Here is a 20,750-nt window from a genome sequence, read left to right on the forward strand (position 1 = left end):
TGTAAGCTTACATATAAAATGCAGGATACAAGTGCGTAGCGGTTTCTTTAATCGGTCCTCTTTCACAGACACAGATCCACTGTTTTTTCACATGGATCAAATCCACAGGGCCCAAAAAAATATAATAAAGGGCCCAAAAAGTCACAACAAGTAACTAAAATAATATGGTTTATTAAAGTATAAAAACATCAAAATGAACATACCCTATGTACAACACTTAAACCTAACAGCGAAAGATGGATCCCGGGAATAACGCTGAATAGGTAAGGTGGGACACACAGGGTGGTAAAACAGACACTAGTACGACGCGTTTCGACGCTCTGCGGCGTCTTTATCAACTTTAGTGTCTGCATAAATAAAAACTCCCAATTAAGATCCAAAATATATAACATGAATGAACAAGGAAAATAGGATATATCTTGCCAAACAATGAACTTGAATACTCGTGCAGCCGCCATCTTGATTAAGGGGACTACATTTCCCATCAATCACTCCACGTATATATACATACTAAATGATATCACATGACCGCTAAATCAGTGACGTCATCTCTACTCACCGCGTATACTTCAATGGCACCGGCAGCGTGGTTTACCATGTTGCCTAACCTATACTTTGACCCCACATACAGCAAAAAGCTGTATCTTCATTCAGCGTCGTCATCAAGATATGCCGCGCATATTACTTAAACGCTGGCTGCATGGTATAACAGGCTCACTCCCTGCTAGAAAAAACTACAACTACCATGGGGCAGCTTGATGGAATAGGACACATCACGTGACAAAAGGCTAGTCACGTGGTCCGCGGCGCCTCAACAACCGCAAAATACAATAAAACTATATATAACAAGTAAATCATCCAAAGGCTTACCTACCCATATCGCTATAACACTATGATACCGCACAGTCACCATATTGTAAAGGGGGACTACACATCCCATACTGCAAAGATGATCTAGTATACCCCATCAACCAATGGGCTACAAGGAGCCAAAAAGTAAACAAATACACATAAAATAATAAATCAAACGTTCTAACCAGAATCCATCTTGTACATAATTAATATGCAATAAATGAATAATATAAAATAATGATAGAATATTGATAAAATCAAACTTTATAAAAACCATTTAATTTCAAAATCGGAGTTCAATCCTGTGGGTTTAAGTGTCTGGAGTTCATATATATACCGCATCTCTGACTTGGCAAGTCTGATATCTCTATCCTTAACTCGCCAATTGTCCTTAACCCAGACTATGCCACAACAGGATTTTAAACCCATGATTGAACTATTATGTTTTTCTTTAAAATGCATTGACAGTGGATGATTTTCACAACCTCTAATGATATTATAAACATGTTCAGACCATCTTATTTTAAGCTGGCGTTTGGTCTTACCAATATATGTTAGATTGCATGTACATGTTAATGCATAAATTACATAATTAGTATGACAAGTGATAAAATCATTAATGGGAAAACGATGTCCATTAATAAAAACTTCAGTTATCTTTGATTGAGGATTTCTGCATGCCTTGCACATCCTACAGTCTCCACACCTATAAAAACCTTTGTTTCTAGGTAGTAGACGTCTCTCATCCATAGGTAATGCACTAGATACCAATTTATTTCTAATATTGGGAGCTTTGCGATATATAATTCTTGGTTTCTCTGGAAGAATCTCTTTCAGGATATCGTCCTTTAATAATATTCCCCAATGTTTCCTAAAGATGCCTTCAATATATTTATATTTATTATTAAATTGTGTACTGAAGTACACCGTATATTTGTTGTTACAATTTTTATTCTTTTTATCTTCCAACAAATGATTCCTATCAATCTTTAACACTTCATCCATATCCCCTTTTAATTTAGGAACATTGTACCCCTTTTGAGCAAAATTGTTGATCATTTTATTAGCCTGACTTTCATATGTTATACTATTGGAACAGTTACGTCTAAGTCTTAATAATTGTCCCTTTGGTACATTTTCCAACCAAAGTGGGAGATGGTTACTCTTTCTGTCAATATATGTGTTGCAATCTGTTGGTTTCCTAAAATTGCTGGTCTCTATTTGGCCATTGATCGCACAAATTTGCAAATCTAGAAAATTCACCACATCTTTACTATTAGAGAAAGTAAGGACTATGTTGTAAGAATTATTATTGAGATAGTTACAACATTCTTTCAGCCCTTCTTCGTCACCCTCCCAAACAAATAGGATGTCGTCAATATAACGCCACCACTGCACCAGGTTTGCGACCCAGCTATGTCCAGACCACACATAGGACTCCTCCCATTTGGACATAAATAAGTTGGCATAGCTGGGCGCAAACCTGGTGCCCATTGCCGTGCCAACGAGTTGCTTGTAAAAATTACCATTAAAATTAAAATAATTATTTTTTAAAATAAAATTAATACCATCAAGGATAAATTGATTGGTAGTTTTATCAAGATTTTCTTCTTCTAATACTTTATGGATCGCTTCTATTCCCTGTGGATGAGCAATAATAGTGTATAATGATGATACATCCGCCGTGACAAGAGAATAATTCTCCTTCCACTCTATCATATTGAGTTTATTCAAAACATCTTTCGTGTCCCTCAGATGTGATCTTCCTTTTACAACAAAAGGTTGAAGGTAATGATCAATATATGCCGAGAGATTGGAGGTAATGGAATTAGTCCCTGCTACTATAGGTCTACCCGGAGGATCTTGAATGCTTTTATGTATCTTGGGCAGCAAATATAGCACAGGGATAGAAAAATTTTCATTAATCAAATAATCACATGTTTCTTTACTAATCGTGCCTAACTCCTTATAGGAGAGAATCATAGACTGATAATTTTTGAAAATATATGAAGAGGGATCACTTTTTAATTTGGAGTATGTAACTCCATCATTTAATTGTCGTAAGCCTTCCTTAATATACAAATCTTTATCCATTACAACAATCCCTCCCCCCTTATCAGCGGGTTTAATAATTATAGTTTTATTATCTTGCAACGATTTCAGTGCATCTTTCTCTCTTTGATTTAAATTATTTCTATATTTCAAACTTTTAGATTTCATATTCTCAATGTCATCCATTACACTTTTGTGAAATGTTTCAACGAAACATCCATGACTATGGGTCGGATAGAATAAGGACCTTTTTTTGAAGGTATTCACTACTTCTTTATTTTCAGGTTCTAAATTCCTGCCAAAAAATCTTTTTAAAGATAGTTTCCGAATGAATTTTTGTAGATCAACATATATATTAAAATAGTTGATATCATTGGAAGGTGAAAATTTTAAGCCCTTCTGTAAGACTTTTTCCTCAATCTCATTGAGGACATATTTGCTGATGTTAAAGATTTTAATCTTTTCATCAGTGCAATCTGTTGCATTATTATTAGTGTTGCTATCTAAACAGCTTATCTTTTTCATTTTGTTCTTTTTCTTAATTTCAAATTTGTTTAATTTTTTAAGTTTTCCTGCTCTAATTCCTCTTTTTCTTCTTTTCTTGGCTTTATGACTAATGTCAATTAATGATATTTCCTCTGGAATCTGTTCCCTTCTAAAAAATCCTCATCATTACCCAAAGACCCTACTTCCTGTAGTGTATCAAATCTATTAAAGGTCTTTATCGGAGGTGGGTATCTATTGTATGGAGGAAATTCCCTCCTATTTTCTTTTATTTCTGGCATGTTTTTATATATCCTAGTCCTATAGGGATATTTCTTAGTGTTCCCATAAGGGAACCGGTTAAATTTGCCATGTGTGGAAGTATAACCTGTTTCTCGTGACTGGAACACTTTAGCTCCATTTTTTCTGTAAGGTATAATATAGGGTTGTTTCTTAGATTTAATAGTAGGAGGGATAGAATTGTATTCCTTCTTTAACGGGCTTATCGATTTATGTGAATTACTGCTATTCTCTTGTGAAGGGATATTTTGATTTAAAATGTACAACTTATCTCTATTGAACTTTCTTTTCTTTTTTGCTATAATCTCATTCTCATTTTTCTTTATTTTTTGAATAGTACGTGCCTCTAAAATTTTATAATCTTGTGTATCCACAAGAGGACTCATTAATAGTTCATACTCTGTAATCTGTTCTTCTAATTGTTTCAATTCAACCTTCCTCTCTTGAATGATCAGATCCATCAATGAGAAGGAACAGTTTTTCACAGTTAAATCCCACTTCATTTTAAATAGTTCTGAAGCATTATTAAAGGATGATTGCTTATCAATCTGTAATCCTTTGGGGATAATCTGTGCTGCAATATACTGCTCTAAAGTTACAATCTCCCACCAGATTTTATTCTCTTTGATGAGGACGTATTCTAATTTATTCATAAGGCTATCTAAAGTCTCATCATCAGACGTGATGGGATAGATGGTGTCTGAAGTAAATATATCTTTAATTAGATGGGTCCTATTAACCCGATGTTGAAACATGCTGCTGCCCAGTTGTGAAAACAAGGTGAAAATACAATCTGAAAACATCTCATTAGCGCGGATTTGTAAGGTCATTTTCTACGTTTCATGTCTGTATTTGTAAGTTGGTGACTTATATACTGACCTTGTCTGCTGCTATATGAGGCAGCGCCTTATGTTGTGATATTTTTTCATTTTTGTATATCAGATTGTATTTTCACCTTGTTTTCACAACTGGGCAGCAGCATGTTTCAACATCGGGTTAATAGGACCCATCTAATTAAAGATATATTTACTTCAGACACCATCTATCCCATCACGTCTGATGATGAGACTTTAGATAGCCTTATGAATAAATTAGAATACGTCCTCATCAAAGAGAATAAAATCTGGTGGGAGATTGTAACTTTAGAGCAGTATATTGCAGCACAGATTATCCCCAAAGGATTACAGATTGATAAGCAATCATCCTTTAATAATACTTCAGAACTATTTAAAATGAAGTGGGATTTAACTGTGAAAAACTGTTCCTTCTCATTGATGGATCTGATCATTCAAGAGAGGAAGGTTGAATTGAAACAATTAGAAGAACAGATTACAGAGTATGAACTATTAATGAGTCCTCTTGTGGATACACAAGATTATAAAATTTTAGAGGCACGTACTATTCAAAAAATAAAGAAAAATGAGAATGAGATTATAGCAAAAAAGAAAAGAAAGTTCAATAGAGATAAGTTGTACATTTTAAATCAAAATATCCCTTCACAAGAGAATAGCAGTAATTCACATAAATCGATAAGCCCGTTAAAGAAGGAGTACAATTCTATCCCTCCTACTATTAAATCTAAGAAACAACCCTATATTATACCTTACAGAAAAAATGGAGCTAAAGTGTTCCAGTCACGAGAAACAGGTTATACTTCCACACAGGGCAAATTTAACCGGTTCCCTTATGGGAACCCTAAGAAATATCCCTATAGGACTAGGATATATAAAAACATGCCAGAAATAAAAGAAAATAGGAGGGAATTTCCTCCATACAATAGATACCCACCTCCGATAAAGACCTTTAATAGATTTGATACACTACAGGAAGTAGGGTCTTTGGGTAATGATGAGGATTTTTTAGAAGGGAACAGATTCCAGAGGAAATATCATTAATTGACATTAGTCATAAGTCCAAGAAAAGAAGAAAAAGAGGAATTAGAGCAGGAAAACTTAAAAAATTAAACAAATTTGAAATTAAGAAAAAGAACAAAATGAAAAAGATAAGCTGTTTAGATAGCAACACTAATAATAATGCAACAGATTGCACTGATGAAAAGATTAAAATCTTTAACCTCAGCAAATATGTCCTCAATGAGATTGAGGAAAAAGTCTTACAGAAGGGCTTAAAATTTTCACCTTCCAATGATATCAACTATTTTAATATATATGTTGATCTGCAAAAATTCATTCGGAAACTATCTTTAAAAAGATTTTTTGGCAGGAATTTAGAACCTGAAAATAAAGAAGTAGTGAATACCTTCAAAAAAAGGTCCTTATTCTATCCGACCCATAGTCGTGGATGTTTCGTTGAAACATTTCACAAAAGTGTACATTGAGAATATGAAATCTAAAAGTTTGAAATATAGAAATAATTTAAATCAAAGAGAGAAAGATGCACTGAAATCGTTGCAAGATAATAAAACTATAATTATTAAACCCGCTGATAAGGGGGGAGGGATTGTTGTAATGGATAAAGATTTGTATATTAAGGAAGGCTTACGACAATTAAATGATGGAGTTACATACTCCAAATTAAAAAGTGATCCCTCTTCATATATTTTCAAAAATTATCAGTCTATGATTCTCTCCTATAAGGAGTTAGGCACGATTAGTAAAGAAACATGTGATTATTTGATTAATGAAAATTTTTCTATCCCTGTGCTATATTTGCTGCCCAAGATACATAAAAGCATTCAAGATCCTCCGGGTAGACCTATAGTAGCAGGGACTAATTCCATTACCTCCAATCTCTCGGCATATATTGATCATTACCTTCAACCTTTTGTTGTAAAAGGAAGATCACATCTGAGGGACACGAAAGATGTTTTGAATAAACTCAATATGATAGAGTGGAAGGAGAATTATTCTCTTGTCACGGCGGATGTATCATCATTATACACTATTATTGCTCATCCACAGGGAATAGAAGCGATCCATAAAGTATTAGAAGAAGAAAATCTTGATAAAACTACCAATCAATTTATCCTTGATGGTATTAATTTTATTTTAAAAAATAATTATTTTAATTTTAATGGTAATTTTTACAAGCAACTCGTTGGCACGGCAATGGGCACCAGGTTTGCGCCCAGCTATGCCAACTTATTTATGTCCAAATGGGAGGAGTCCTATGTGTGGTCTGGACATAGCTGGGTCGCAAACCTGGTGCAGTGGTGGCGTTATATTGACGACATCCTATTTGTTTGGGAGGGTGACGAAGAAGGGCTGAAAGAATTTTGTAACTATCTCAATAATAATTCTTACAACATAGTCCTTACTTTCTCTAATAGTAAAGATGTGGTGAATTTTCTAGATTTGCAAATTTGTGTGATCAATGGCCAAATAGAGACCAGCAATTTTAGGAAACCAACAGATTGCAACACATATATTGACAGAAAGAGTAACCATCTCCCACTTTGGTTGGAAAATGTACCAAAGGGACAATTATTAAGACTTAGACGTAACTGTTCCAATAGTATAACATATGAAAGTCAGGCTAATAAAATGATCAACAATTTTGCTCAAAAGGGGTACAATGTTCCTAAATTAAAAGGGGATATGGATGAAGTGTTAAAGATTGATAGGAATCATTTGTTGGAAGATAAAAAGAATAAAAATTGTAACAACAAATATACGGTGTCCTTCAGTACACAATTTAATAATAAATATAAATATATTGAAGGCATCTTTAGGAAACATTGGGGAATATTATTAAAGGACGATATCCTGAAAGAGATTCTTCCAGAGAAACCAAGAATTATATATCGCAAAGCTCCCAATATTAGAAATAAATTGGTATCTAGTGCATTACCTATGGATGAGAGACATCTACTACCTAGAAACAAAGGTTTTTATAGGTGTGGAGACTGTAGGATGTGCAAGGCGTGCAGAAATCCTCAATCAAAGATAACTGAAGTTTTTATTAATGGACATCGTTTTCCCATTAATGATTTTATCACTTGTCATACTAATTATGTAATTTATGCATTAACATGTACATGCAATCTAACATATATTGGTAAGACCAAACGCCAGCTTAAAATAAGATGGTCTGAACATGTTTATAATATCATTAGAGGTTGTGAAAATCATCCACTGTCAATGCATTTTAAAGAAAAACATAATAGTTCAATCATGGGTTTAAAATCCTGTTGTGGCATAGTCTGGGTTAAGGACAATTGGCGAGTTAAGGATAGAGATATCAGACTTGCCAAGTCAGAGATGCGGTATATATATGAACTCCAGACACTTAAACCCACAGGATTGAACTCCGATTTTGAAATTAAATGGTTTTTATAAAGTTTGATTTTATCAATATTCTATCATTATTTTATATTATTCATTTATTGCATATTAATTATGTACAAGATGGATTCTGGTTAAAACGTTTGATTTATTATTTTATGTGTATTTGTTTACTTTTTGGCTCCTTGTAGCCCATTGGTTGATGGGGTATACTAGATCATCTTTGCAGTATGGGATGTGTAGTCCCCCTTTACAATATGGTGACTGTGCGGTATCATAGTGTTATAGCGATATGGGTAGGTAAGCCTTTGGATGATTTACTTGTTATATATAGTTTTATTGTATTTTGCGGTTGTTGAGGCGCCGCGGACCACGTGACTAGCCTTTTGTCACGTGATGTGTCCTATTCCATCAAGCTGCCCCATGGTAGTTGTAGTTTTTTCTAGCAGGGAGTGAGCCTGTTATACCATGCAGCCAGCGTTTAAGTAATATGCGCGGCATATCTTGATGACGATGCTGAATGAAGATACAGCTTTTTGCTGTATGTGGGGTCAAAGCATAGGTTAGGCAACGTGGTAAACCACGCTGCCGGTGCCATTGAAGTATACGCGGCGAGTAGAGATGACGTCACTGATTTAGCGGTCATGTGATATCATTTAGTATGTATATATACGTGGAGTGATTGATGGGAAATGTAGTCCCCTTAATCAAGATGGCGGCTGCACGAGTATTCAAGTTCATTGTTTGGTAAGATATATCCTATTTTCCTTGCTCATTCATGTTATATATTTTGGATCTTAATTGGGAGTTTTTATTTATGCAGACACTAAAGTTGATAAAGACGCCGCAGAGCGTTGAAACGCGTCCTACTAGTGTCTGTTTTACCACCCTGTGTGTCCCACCTTACCTATTCAGCGTTATTCCCGGGATCCATCTTTCGCTGTTAGGTTTAAGTGTTGTACATAGGGTATGTTCATTTTGATGTTTTTATACTTTAATAAACCATATTATTTTAGTTACTTGTTGTGACTTTTTGGGCCCTTTATTATATTTTTTTGGGCCCTGTGGATTTGATCCATGTGAAAAAACAGTGGATCTGTGTCTGTGAAAGAGGACCGATTAAAGAAACCGCTACGCACTTGTATCCTGCATTTTATATGTAAGCTTACATGTAAGCATTATTTGGTCTCATCACGTTGTTGGTGTATCTTTATGGACGTTTTGGATATTCTGTCAAGATTCATTGCTGTCCTGGGTTCGGACCTATATCACCTCCTCATCCATTTCTGACACCTGAGGTGTAATACATCTCTAATAACATTGATTGTCTGACAAAAGAAACATTTTGTTTTTCTTCTTTTTTTATCTACATATGGACTCATTGAGATACATTTGGAATCTGTGGAAAAGGTTCATTTTCCTGAACATCTCATTAGCGCGGATTTGTAAGGTCATTTTCTACGTTTCATGTCTGTATTTGTAAGTTGGTGACTTATATACTGACCTTGTCTGCTGCTATATGAGGCAGCGCCTTATGTTGTGATATTTTTTCATTTTTGTATATCAGATTGTACGTCTCAGTGATTTGTGAATCGCACCCAACCTGGAAGTTGTTTCCAGTTATTTGTATATGATTTTCCCAGCTTCCAGCTATCACTGATACATCAATTTTATCTCATAAACCATTTGAAATATGACTGAGCTTTGATCTGGCTATATCTGATCAGACCTGAATGTCGTCACCATGGTTACTCTTTGTTGTACTCCCCCTATGGTGCTTGTTTCCTATAGCTGAGAACACAAAGGGCTGAGTAATCTACATGTCCTGGTGACAACGTTATCATAATTGTATGAACCTGCAGATGGGCTCTAAGCTAGATGAATCTGCTCAGTATTTCCTGACTTTGATAACAGGTTATTGGGAACTTCTTAGTTTCGTTACCTGGGCGATTCTGACAGACTGTAAACAAAAGGCTCCCTGCCCTGTACACTACGAAGAATCATTATCATGGGAGTCATATGAAATTAGCATCTTATTGGTCAGTGAGGGGCCAGAGTTTAACAACAAGCTATTGAGAAACAAACTCACAATCATATAAGAGCTATAATTCTTCCCTATATATACTGTATATACAGATGTGTCCGTATACATGTAGCCTCCTTGCGTGTTAGTCCTGCCATGTGGTGGAGTGACTCAGTAGCGCAGAGCGCCTTCTCGTGCAGCTTTTTACCATCAAATGTGTCTTTTTCACACAGTGATGTGAATAAAAAGCACAAGCAGCTTCTCCTTACTGTATATACAGCATGCCTATATTCTGTGTGCAACTGCGGGTGTTTCTGCATGCGAAACGCTAAGCTATTGTGACAGTGGCTGTGACTCTGTAGCTTAGCGATATATATATATATATATATGTATATTTGAGCTGAAGTACCCAGCATTGCTTGGGTTTAAATCTTCAAGTTTATAAGTTTTATTATGTGATGTCACCCAAATCCACCCATTGGATGGCCTAGAATAGGTTTCCTGGGTCACAGTTCTGCCCAGCGCTCTCCGCCGTGAGATCTGGCTCCATTAGGCATCCTAGACCAATTGCCACCCCTCTGTGAAGTTTTCATCCAAATCAATCCAGTGGAAGACTCAGAACAGGCTCCCCGAGTCAAAGTTCTGCCCAGCGTACACCAAAGGGAGCACCAACTGGGACCCTAACCCCGCTAAACCTGGCCAGGATTAGCATTAGTGAGCATACCCTACTATAATATTATTAGTGAGCATACCCTATTATAATATCATTAGTGAGCATACCCTACTATAATATTATTAGTGAGCATACCCTATTATAATATCATTAGTGAGCATAGCCTACTATAATATTATTAGTGAGCATACCCTACTATAATATTATTAGTGAGCATACCCTACTATAATATTATTAGTGAGCATTCCCTACTATAATATTATTAGTGCGCATACCCTACTATATTATTATTAGTGAGCATACCCTACTATAACATCATTAGTGAGGATACCCTAATATAGTATTATTAGTGAGCATACCATACTATAACATCATTAGTGAGCATACCCTAATATAATATTATTAGTGAACATACCCTACTATAACATCATTAGTGAGCATACCCTACTATAATATTATTAGTGAGAATACCCTACTATAACATCATTAGTGAGCATACCCTACTATAATATTATTAGTGAGCATACCCTACTATAACATCATTAGTGAGCATACCCTACTATAACATCATTAGTGTGCATACCCTATTATAACATCATTATTGAGTATACCCTATTATAATATTATTAGTGAGCATACCCTATTATAATATTATTAGTGAGCATTCCATACTATAATATTATTAGTGAGCATACACTAATATAACATCATTAGTGAGCATACCCTATTATAGTATTATTAGTGAGCATACCCTACTATAATATTATTATTGAGCATACCCTACTATAATATTATTAGTGAGCATACCCTACTATAATATTATTAGTGAGCATACACTACTATAACATTATTAGTGAGCATACCCTATTATAATATTATTAGTGAGCATTCCCTACTATAATATTATTAGTGAGCATACACTACTATAACATCATTAGTGAGCATACCCTATTATAATATTATTAGTGAGCATACCCTACTATTACATCATTAGTGAGCATACCATACTATAATATTATTAGTGAGCATACCCTACTATAATATTATTATTTAGCATACCCTACTATAATATTATTAGTGAGCATACCCTACTATAATATTATTAGTGAGCATACCCTACTATAATATTATTAGTGAGCATACCCTACTATAACATCATTAGTGTGCATACCCTATTATAATATTATTAGTGAGCATACCCTACTATAATATTATTAGTGAGCATACCCTACTATAATATTATTAGTGAGCATACCCTACTATAACATCATTAGTGTGCATACCCTATTATAATATTATTAGTGAGCATACCCTACTATAATATTATTAGTGAGCATACCCTACAATAATATTATTAGTGAGCATACCCTATTATAATATTATTAGTGAGCATACCCTACTATTACATCATTAGTGAGCATACCCTACTATAATATTATTAGTGAGCATACCCTACTATAACAGACCTACCACAAGGGCAAGATGGACACTCGGTATGCATCAATGTTACCGATAGTTACGAAGGTAAGTGGCGCTGTACACATATGAGAAGGCAGCATTGGGCGTATCTATGCTCCGATGATCTTTGCATCCATTAGCATATTTTCGCAGCCGCGTTACATACAAGATCGCAGCTGCGATGGCATTAGCGTCCGTCTCTGAATCAGGCCCTGTGTCACAAGTTTAAATTAGTCTCTCACTCACCCACTCAGCAGAACATTCTCCAGTGTATTAGTCACTCTGCGGTATCCGCCCATAGAGTGATAGACCCAGGAGTCACATGGCAGCTTCCGTGGTCGCACACACTGCCACGTGTCCCCAGAGATGGGGTCCTTGTATTTGCACACGTCCTTTCCTGGCAGCTCCAGGTTACACTCTGTCACCTCACTGCTACCGTTATATTGGAAATATCCATAGAAATAGACCTGAAAAGTACAACGCATATTTTACTGGGGATGTAATCCTATCAGGATCAGTTCTGTACAGGTGGAACGTACCATGTAATGTCCATATTAACACTTTCATCAATATTAGTTCCATACTTTTCTAATTTATTTTATACGTTTGGGAGATCCTGGATGGGGATTGGCCAGGTAGGGCCCTTACATCAGTGGCGTCACAAGGGGGGTGAGCCAGCACTCCGCACCTCCACCGCCCCAGTGATGACAACCATGGGCCGGGGTCGAGGTTCGGCCTGCGAGGCAACCCTCCATTTCTGCGAGGCCACACCACTGACCATGAGGCCACACCCCTCTTTGGCGTTTGCTACAGCGCCACAGGTATGGCATCTCACCCCGCACCTGGTGTCACCACGGGGAGGGACGCCACTGCCCTGCACTCTGCCATGTAATGCATTACTTTATGGGGACAGGGATGTGATTATGGAATTCACAGTGAATCACATCACCACTCCCCACACATTTCCCTGTATCACTATTGTATGTTCGAGGGCTGTCTAATCTCCTGGGAGCTGTGAGTAGTCCCCCAAATGTGTGACTATCCTGGAAGTTCAAGGAGAATTTAAACTAGGGATGTGCAGCGACCCCCATGTTTTGGTTTTGGATCAGTATCTCCTCGTGTTTTGGATCTGGATTTGGTTTTGCCAAAACCGCCCCTTGGGTGTTTTGGTTTTGGATCTGTATTTTTTTTAGAAATATCATAAAAACAGCTAAAATCAAATAATTTGGGCCTGTTTTTGTTTCTACAGTATTATTAACCTCAATAACATTTATTTCCAGTCATTTCCAGTCAATTTTTACCACTTCACAGCTCACAATATTGATTTTCACCTAGTTTAGGGCCAAAAGGCTGCATCCAGCTAGCTGGCTGACTAAGCTTAGTGACAGCAGTGGGCGGTTCAGCTTCCAACATGGCACAGTGGACCTCATTCAGAGGCGGTCGCTCGGGAGCGATCGGTCGCACCCAAAGTGATCGAGAATATGCAAAACAAGTGCTCAATCGCAACGCACATGGTAAGCATGGAAACACCCTCAACAATGAAGGCACACCTCCTATCTCTACGGCCTAATTCAAAATCGGTCGCAGGCGGCAACCTATGTCAGCACGATTAACACCTGTTACATTGTTAATTACCTACAGACATCGCCTGTACTCGCAATGCTTAGGGTAAACCCTGGGCTACCTTTAGCACTGCGAGCAGTAGCGTCGTTATTGCAACCAGATGACGTGTGATGACTCGCTCAGTAATATATGCATGCCCTTAAAACGCCCTTTTTAAGGTCAGCCACTCCTGCGTTCACACCACCACACCCCCGTTCGCAAGCACCTTCCCCTGTAACCAACCACAAACAGCACGAAATGTCAATCACAGAAAGACAGGCTTGCGCACGCGCACTGCCATGTGGACACATGCGCAGTTGAAAAAAACATCGCTCGCTACGTCCAATCGCTCCGCGCGACCGCCTCTGAATGAGGTCCAGAGTACCCAAATAAGCAGCAGGTCGGCAGAACCCAAAGTTACAGTAGGTGCCATTGTTGGCAGTAGCGAGCTGATGATGGTATAAGTAAGAGAAGGGAAAGCACATGATGAAGAGGGCCCTGCTCGTGAGAGCTTATAATCTAAAAAGGAGGGATGACGCAGATGGGAGAGGCGATGAGCATTGAGCATGAAGAGATGGGAGAGAGTTCCAGAGGTTAGGAAGCAGCACGGGCCAAAGATTGGATGTAGGAGTGGTTAAAATATCAACATAAACTAGTCTTCATCTTATATATTTTAATGCAATGCACTCTACACTTGCAGCAGGGGTGTATTTATAATGGGTACAGGATGTGCAGTGCACACGGGCCCTTAGGTCCAGGGGGGCCCACACTGCACACCCTGTCATTTTCCCGTCATTTGCGCATGTGCAGCACAGGAAAAATGGCCGCCGTGGCCATTTTCCCGGTGACCTGCGCATACTCTATAGACTCTGGGTGCATTCTAGTGCCCAGAGTCAATAACTCTGGTGCTGGCCGCGCACAGCTCAGTGCGCTGCCGGCCGCCGGACACAGAGGAGGGGGCCCGTGTCAGAGACTGCACACGGGCCCCCTCCTCTCTAGAAATGCCCCTGGCTGCAGAGCAGAAAAAAATCACCGGGAAAATGGCGGCGGACATTTTCCCGGTGACTCACACATGCGCAAAAAAGGTGCGGGCACCATTTTCCCAGAGTCCTGTGCATGTGCAGTAGATTCTGGCATGAAGCCAGAATCTACTGCGCTGACAGAGAGGAGGCGGCCCAAACGGTGGCTGCACACGGGCCTCCTCCTCTCTTAAAATTTCCCCTGACTTGTAGATTGCAAATTGCAACTTATGAAAAGACAAATGTCAGTCCTGATGTCCCCTTACTCTCAGTACAAACATAATACAGACAGTCCAATCCTCGCTCTTGTCTTTGAAGCATCTCAGATTTCAGTCATGTATTTATATTAGGGATGAGCGGGTTCGGATTTCTGAAATCCGAACCCCCCCCCCAGTGGCGTAACTAGGGTATTTGGAGCCCAGGGCAAATTTGAAAAGGGAGCCCCCCCCATGTGCGCACGCCGAAGGCGCACGTGGCAAAAAAATGGGCGTGGTCACTTAAAAATGGGGCGTGTCAACATGACACACCCCTTTATTTTCAAACTGAACATTCCTATCCATATGCACCTTAACCCCAGTAGTACCCCCAGTATGCAGTTGTGGTCCCTCTCATGCAGGCCCATAGTAGTGCCCCTTATACAGTATCCCCAGTAGTGGTCCCTCTTATACAGCCCCCAATTAGTTCCCCTTACTCAGTACCCCCAGTAGTGGCCCCCCCAAATGCAGTGCCCCACGTAGTGTTCCCCCTTATGCAGTGCCCCCAGTAGCAGTCCCCACAATGCAGTGCACCCAGTAGCAGTGCCCTTTTATATAGTGCCCCCAGCAGTAGTCCCCCCCATGCAGTTTTCCCAGTAGTGGTCCCCTTATGCAGGCACCCTGTAGTGATCCCCCCTATCTAGTGCCCCCTGTAGTGGTCCCCGCAGTGCCCGTAGCAGTAAGCCCCTTATATAGTGCCCCCAGCAGTAGTGTCCCCCCTCCCATGCAGTGCCCCCAGTAGTGGTCCCCCTGATGCAGGCTCCCAGTAGTGACCCCCCCCCTATCCAGTGGTCCCTGTAGTGGTCCTTCCTATTATTGCCCCCATTAGTGGTCCCCCGAGTGCAGTGCCTCTAGTAATACTATGCCCCTTTTAGAATGCCCCCAGTGGTAGTCCCCCCCCCAAGTAGTAGTCCCCAGTAGAGTAGCCCCCCCCCAGTAGAGGTCCTCCCAATGGCACCCCCAGTAGATGTCCCCCCGAGTAGATGTCCCCCCCAGTAGTAGCTAACCCCTCCCCCGTTGTGCAGATAGGTAAGGTTTAAAAATAAATAAATATATATAAAAATATACTTACCTGATTCCACGCTGCTCCTGTCCGCGATGCCGATGCCGCTCCCGCCCTCCAGTCCGCCCGGGCTGGCGCGCTCAGCATTATGGGACTGACGTCATGACGTCAGTCCCATTACCCACTGCAGGAGCCGGACGGAAGTCCGGCTCTTGCAGTGGGTGCTGCAGCAGTCAATGAGAGTCTATCTGACTCTCATTGGCTGCTGTTTAACACAGCAAAACATCATCCCGCCTTCTGGATCTCGTGGGTTTTGGATTCTATAAAAGGTCTCCGCGTCGGCACCATTTCTCACTCCGGCTGTGGACAGTGAAGGAGGGTGACTGGGCTGTGTTGTGCTGCTGTTGTCCATAGGGGCTGGCTGGGCTGTGTTGTGCTGCTGTCATAGGGGCTGGATGGGCTGTGTTGTGCAGTCAGTTGTCCACAGGGGCTGTGGGTCTGATTCAGAGCCGGACACTATTTGCGGACACTCATTCTTAAAAAGGGGCCGGATATTTAAATTGAGCGCTCGCTCTTTGCGGTGTGTAGACGCCTCTATGTCTGAGCAAGCGTCAGAAAAATGCGTTCGCTATTTTGTAAAGACGCCCCTTTGCCGTTCGCATCACACGTCATCTCCGTTATTTATTAGATTAATCGGGAACATCGAAAGGCATTTGTGGTAGGATTTACTTCCCGCAATCACTGCGAGCAGTTCAGGCTAAAAGACAACCAAGTGACGTGGTCGATGACGCTCCTTTACTAATTATGCACTCCCATTAAACGCCATTTTGACCGTTAGGCATGCCTGCTTTCTGATCTCCACTGCCCAGTTTTCAAGCACCTTCCCCTGTTACCACCCACAAACGGTACATTCTGTCACTCAAATTAGCAGCCCCTCGTTGTTTTATGAGCGCACGATTTACGACCGCAATGACAGGTTTGCGCATGCGCATTACGGCCCATACGCATGCGCAGTTGTGCGAACATCGCTCAGAGCGAACGAGCGGCTGCTTATGAGCGGCTCTGAATCAGGCCCAGTGTCCACTCCAAAGTCTGCAGGGGCTGGCTGGACTGTGTTGTGCAGTGTCCCATAAAGGCTATAGTCCTAAAGGGGTGCTGTAGTGTTGTCCAGGGGGTGATCTGTCCATCAGGGGTGCTCCCCCAAAGTGCACTCCAAAAAAAATAAAAATTCTGTGTTTGTGAATTGTATGCGCAGTAGCCGCACGTGCATCAACAAAATAGTGCCAAGCGTGCTGTAACCCCCAAAGTGCACTCCAAAAAAAAAAAAAATTCTGTGTTTGTGAATTGTGTGCGCAGTAGCCGTACGTGCATCAGCTAAGTAGAGCCAAGCGTGCGCCTGTGTCATAAGTAAAGGGCCGGCTGGCTCATCTGTTAAAGGGTGGTGTAACCCCCAAAGTGCACTCCAAACAAATAAAAAAAAAAAATTTCTGTGTTTGTGAATTGTGTGCGCTGTAGCCGCATGTACATCAACAAAGTAGCGCCAAGCGAGTGCCTGTGTCATAAATCAAGCGCCGGCTGGCTTGACCATTAAAGGGTGCTGTAACCCCCAAAGTGCACTCCAAACAATATAAAAAATTATTTTCTGTGTTTGTGAATTGTGTGCACTGTGGTTGCACGTGCATCAACAAAGGAGCAGTGCCAAGCGTGCGCCTGTGTCCCACAAGTAAAGGGCCGGCTGGCTCATCTCTTAAAGGGTGGTGTAACCCCCAAAGTGCACTCCACAAAAAATAAATAATTCTTTTTTTTCTGTTTGTGTGTAAAATGTATGCGCAGTAGCCGCACGTGCATCAACAAAGGATCAGCGCCAAGCGTGCACCTGTGTCCCATAAGTCTGTTAAAGGGTGGTGTAACCCCCAAAGTGCCTCCACAATAAATAAACAATTCTTCTTTTTTTTCAGTGTTTGTGTGCGAAAGGAATGCGCAGTAGCCGCACGTGCATCAACACAGTAGCAGCGCCAAGTATGCGCCTGTGTCATAAGTCAAGGGCTGGTTTGGACATCTGGTCCGGACTGAAGGACCTGCCAACAATTTCTGACAGGTCTACTGTCACGGCATATGATACTGTCACCACTGACAGAATGGTGGAGGATTACATTAGTGACAGCTTCCAAGTAGGGATGTCAGACAGTCCGTACCTGTACTGGCAGGAAAAAGAGGCAATTTGGAGGCCCCTGTACGAACTGGCTCTATTTTACCTGAGTTGCCCCCCCTCCAGTGTGTACTCCAAAAGAGTGTTTAGTGCAGCCGGGAACCTTGTCAGCGAAAGGCGTAGGAGGTTGCTTCCACAAAATGTGGAGAAGATGATGTTCATAAAAATGAATTATCAACTCTTCCAGGGAGACCAGCCTCCAGAACGTACAGAGGGACCTGTGGTGGTGGATTCCAGCGGGGACGAATTAATATTCTGTGAGGATGAGAATGTACACAACACTGAAGAGGGTGAAGAATCAGTGGATGAGGAGGATGAGGACGACATCTTACCTCCGTAGAGCCAGTTTGTGCAGGGACAGATTAATTGCCAGCTTGTTTTGTGGGGGCCCAAACAAACCAATCATTTCAGCCACAGTTGTGTGGCAGACCCTGGTGCTGAAATGATTGGTTTGTTGAAGTGTGCATGTCCTGTTTATACAACATAAGGGTGAGTGGGAGTGTCCAAGGACAGTTCCATCTTGCACCTCTTTTCTTTCTTTGCAGTATGTACTGTTTGGGGCCTAGTTTTTCAAACTGCCATCCTGTCTGCCACTGCAGTGTCACTCCTAGATGGACTGCGTGTTTGTGCCGCCCACTCGTATCGCTTAGCATAGTCATCCAGCTACCTTGGTGCAACCTTTTGGGCTAAAAACAATATTGTGAGGTGTGAGGTGTTCAGAATAGACTGGAAATGAGTGGAAATTAAGGTTATTGAGGAGGTTAATAATAGCATAGGAGCAGAAAAACCCACAAATTCTGTGATTTTAGCTGTTTTTATGTTTTTAAAAAAAAAAAAAAAAAAATACAGATCCAAAACACAAAACCCTGAACCCAAAACACGGAAGGGTGGTTTTGGCAAAACCAATCCAGATCCAAAACACGAAGAAAGACCCAGATCCAAAACACGAAAAGTGGCCGGTGCACACCCCTAATTTATATATAACTGTTACAAGTCAAGTCCAGGACTTGTCTCCTGCCAGTATTCCTCCTGCTCCTGACCATGCTTCTAGGTTGCAGGTTGCTAGGAGACCCAGACGTCAGAGGATTTCACATGTTTCTTCCTAGTGTTGCCTGATTGGCAGCTGATCCTATTTGAACTTCCTGGACTGTCGCCGCCCTGTCGGCTATAGTTTTCATGTGGAACTTTTGGTTATGCAAGCTGTGCATCCAGACTTCCAGCAATATTTTCTACATGCTGCGTGTATTCTGCTCACCGGCTTTTAAGTGACCCAAGTACCCTGGGGCCAAGCAACGCTATCTCCAGGGCCCTCCAGGCCATACAGCTATCCTGCTTCTATACCACGGTTCAAGCATCGCTGTCTACAGAGCCTCCAGGCCATACAGCTATCCTGCTTCTATACCACGGTTCAAGCATCGCTATCTACTGAGCCCTCCAGGCCATACAGCTATCCTGCTTCTATACCACGGTTCAAGCATCGCTGTCTACAGAGGCTCCAGGTCATACAGCTATCCTGCTTCTATACCACAGTTCAAGCATTGCTGTCTACAGAGCCTCCAGGTCATACAGCTATCCTGCATCTATACCACGGTTCAAGCATCGCTGTCTACAGAGCCCTGCAGGCTATACAGCTATCCTGCTTCTATACCACGGTTCAAGCATCGCTGTCTACAGAGCCTCCAGGCCATACAGCTATCCTGCTTCTAAGCCACGTTTCTAGCTACGCTGTCTACAGAGCCTCCAGGTCATACAGCTATCCTGCTTCTATACCACGGTTCAAGCATCGCTGTCTACAGAGCCTCCAGGTCATACAGCTATCCTGCTTCTATATCACGGTTCAAGCATCGCTGTCTACAGAGCCCTGCAGGCTATACAGCTTACCTGCTTCTATACCACGGTTCAAGCGTCGCTGTCTGCTGAGCCCTCCAGGCCATACAGCTATCCTGCTTCTAAGCCACGTTTCTAGCTATGCTGTCTACTAGGCCCTTCAGGCCATACAGCAATCCTGCTTCAACACCACGTTTCAAGCACCGCTGTCTACTAGGCCCTCCAGGCCATACAGCAATCCTGCTTCAACACCACGTTTCAAGCACCACTGTCTACTAGGCCCTCCTGGCCATACAGCAATCCTGCTTCTGCACCAGGTTTCAAGCATCGCTGTCTGCTAGGCCCCCCAGGCCATACTGCAATCCTGCTTCTATACCAGGTTTCAAGCATTGCTGTCTGCTAGGCCCTAAAGGCCATTTAACAACTTTCTTTGGACTGTAAACCTACAGTATATTCTATTGACTGTCCTATGGTTTCAGCTCCTTATTGCACCATTGACATGTTGTGTTTACACTGGTCCATCATATCATTTATTTAGTAAACTGCCATGATTTAACCATACTTCTTGTGTTTGTTCTTCGATGTGCCACGTATCTCCAACACCTCCATCTCGGTCCTAGCAATTGCTAGAGGATCGGAACATTATAGCCGACCAAATCTTTGGACTACGATGGAGCATACGCAGAACCCAGGACAAGTTCTGGCAGCTCAAATTCAGACTCTTACTCAAAAAGTTAATGAACTCTCACTT

General features: G+C 40.9%; 1 pseudogene; it reads right to left on the bottom strand.

The window, feature by feature from the left end:
• Positions 1–20,750, bottom strand: part of LOC148507450 (NXPE family member 3-like) — a 59,914-nt pseudogene that overhangs the window by 34,701 nt on the left and 4,463 nt on the right.

The sequence above is a fragment of the Taudactylus pleione genome, unplaced genomic scaffold, assembly GCF_031769625.1.
Source record: "Taudactylus pleione unplaced genomic scaffold, aTauple2 ptg000393l, whole genome shotgun sequence".
Classification (NCBI taxonomy): Eukaryota; Metazoa; Chordata; class Amphibia; order Anura; family Myobatrachidae; genus Taudactylus; species Taudactylus pleione.